Raw genomic sequence first — 2,954 nt, 5'->3', positions numbered from 1 at the left:
CTCGACAAAGACATCGAAAACTTTACTACCTAAAATCATTAAATTTCAGGGCTTCCTCGCGCGATTCGAGAAGTGTGGAACGTTCTGAAAATATTATGCCCAAAATTTAACCCAAAGAGAAACTTATCAACTTTCCCTGCCCCTATTTACCTGAGTATGACTCAGTGGTCGTGTCCTCAAACTTATAATCCTTGTTATAACTTTCAGTGCTCGGTATTTGCGGGATCTTCTCGAGTATAAACTTGCCAATATCATCAACATTGTGTTGCTTGTGCGCCTCATACAGCACCAAATCCGAAAAGTTCGATCTCGTCATATTTCTCTCGAAATTTAAATAATATTTGAATCCGTCCACGAAGTCTTTATAAGACAGTTTGTTTGAAAGACTTTCGTATATTTTGCTATCTACTCGAACCGGTTCTCGCCTTTTAAATTTGGGTAACCATTTCTGATTTAAGTATTTTTGCGTCGTTGTCATATCGTTGTTTTGATCGACGGTTCGTCTATGTCGATTTTTCTTCTGTGCTGCGTTAACTTTCTTTGATCCATGCTTATCCGTATCCTTATTTGTGGCAATTGTAGCTGTAGATGTAACTTTAGTATCCTGTTTCGCGCCTTTCATTTCCTTTAAATTTATCACTGAAACAACTTGTGGGTTTTTCTTCTTGGGGTGAAGAAATTTAAATAAATCTTTCACTCTGAATTTACATTTCTTTTTTTTCTCAATCTCTTCATTTTTTGCTTCTTTTACTGTTCGTGGCTTATTTCTAGCTTCCTGATTTCTCAAATTGTCTAAATAATCCGTTACATCCAATTCTGTCGTTGCATCGAGTGTCTTATCATTTGCGTATTTATTTTCTGCTTGTCTATTCAAGTGTTTGGGTTTGGTAGTAGACACCCCAGAATTTTTTACCTTTTTACCGTAACCGTAACTTGTGGCGAAAATCAGGTTAGCAGATGCGAATGGGGAGGTGGCAATCTGCTGTAAATTTCTATGTTTTAGTTTCTTGAGGACTTCGTCAAGAGTAGCTGTGCTGATGGATGCCCTAGACGGGACCGTAGTACGCCACAGTCTCCTCGTGCTTACGTGTGATCTTTCCGACGTTCGATAATCGCGATCTACAATAAAGTGCTATGTAAAAATATTTCGGTAAGTAAATATAACAAAACTGAGACCCAAAACTGGTAAGGTTAAGTTAATTGTTCTGTTTAAACCGATATTCTAAGATGAGACATAAAGTTTTAAAGCGCGCATAAAATCCGGATCCGGAGCGTGGCAGTAACATCAAAAGAAATCGGTTCATTCGGCTGAATTAAGTGTGGATGGCCGGCGATAGATAGGCGAAAATCGATACTTAATATTATGCAAAAGGAACTCTGTCTGTTACTTCTTCACGCTCAAACTTCTAAACCAATTGAGCACCACCCCATCTCGTCCCGTGGGTGTCGTATAAGGCGACTAAGGGAAAACTGGCGACAGATATGCATATGAGCAAGGCTCGCCCCGTATCCTTAGCGGGGTCCTTGCTCACAAGAGCTGTGCGCGCGCCACATCGACAAAAAAAAACAATTGAGATGAAATTTGGTATAGTGATAGTTTGTGTTCGTCTTTTTCTAACTGTAATTATTAAACAGGGACGGGTAGTCTGTCGCGCCGATCATGTGCTTGCCCGGCTGGGAAGGACATAAGGTTTCACGCTAACGAAGTCGCGGGAAAAAGCTAGTATAAAATAAATATAGATTTTGGACCACGCTAAGTTTTCTGACAAGTTCTACGTCAAGTATGGATCTTGTAGGGATATTTGAGCATTCTTAACTGCCAAGTTTGTGCAAATTTAGCGTGGCCAGTGTCTAGATCCCTTTAGTTTACCTGAGGCATCCTGTAGCACGTTAAAAGGAGCTACGTTATCATATGACTCTGTATTAGTTTCACTTCTAGATATAGTATCGCATTTTACAAGCACCATTAAATAAAATATACTGTAAAATAAAACATTAAGTATAAACAAATAGAGTCAGACCGTGAAAAGTCTGCAGCGATTTGATAGCCCACGCAGTGCAAGTGTCATTTTAAACGTCAAACTTCTATGAAATTATGACGTATAAATAACACACTGCGTGGGCTATCAAATCCGCTGCAGACTTTTCTTGGTGCGACTCTAAGTGGTGGAAGGTGGAAGCTAAGGGCCTACCGCAAATTTATAAAATCGAAATATCGTTATCTGCCTCTCGCGCTCTTACACAATCGAGCGATAGAGAGGCAAATAGATGAACGTACGGACAAATGACGTAGGCCCTTAATCTAGCCATAGTAGGCATTATGATGATGATGATATAATAATTTCCATCGATTCGATCACATACGATAAAATTGGGCAAATAAGAGCGGAAAGAGACTATAGACCCCGCGATGTCCAGAGCGGGTTGGAGACTTCAACAGTTTAGAAGCAGTACTTACCTATCTCAAGATCTAAACCAACACAATAGTAATAAGTTTCTGGGAGTATAATACGGTCACTCCCTGATATAACACTCACCATATAAAATTAATTAATAACATTAGAGCTCTTATATAAATTAAGTAAAATGTTTATTGAATTTTTATTTTTCATTCATTCTTTGAAATGTCGTGTTATTTTGATTTTACGTCATTTAGAAGAAGAATTGGAAATGTTTGTGGTAAGATCTAGGTAAGATTCTTCTTGGTTGATTTCTAATCAATCAAACGAGCATCAATCGTCATTATTCTGAGCATCAATCTTACAACACACATAAACTTACATTAAGAAGTAAATTTTAGTGAAATCAATAACAATAAGTCATACTTGCATACTTGATAATTAAGATGGAAAAGAAGGAAACGATTGTATCGATTACCATCGCCCGCTCGGCTCGATTCTCATATGATTCTCATCCATATGAAGATAAAGTTGCCAGACTAGAAATCACAAAGT

Source organism: Cydia splendana, chromosome 24 (assembly GCF_910591565.1).
Source record: "Cydia splendana chromosome 24, ilCydSple1.2, whole genome shotgun sequence".
NCBI classification, from domain to species: Eukaryota; Metazoa; Arthropoda; class Insecta; order Lepidoptera; family Tortricidae; genus Cydia; species Cydia splendana.
This window is presented reverse-complemented; position numbering follows the sequence as displayed.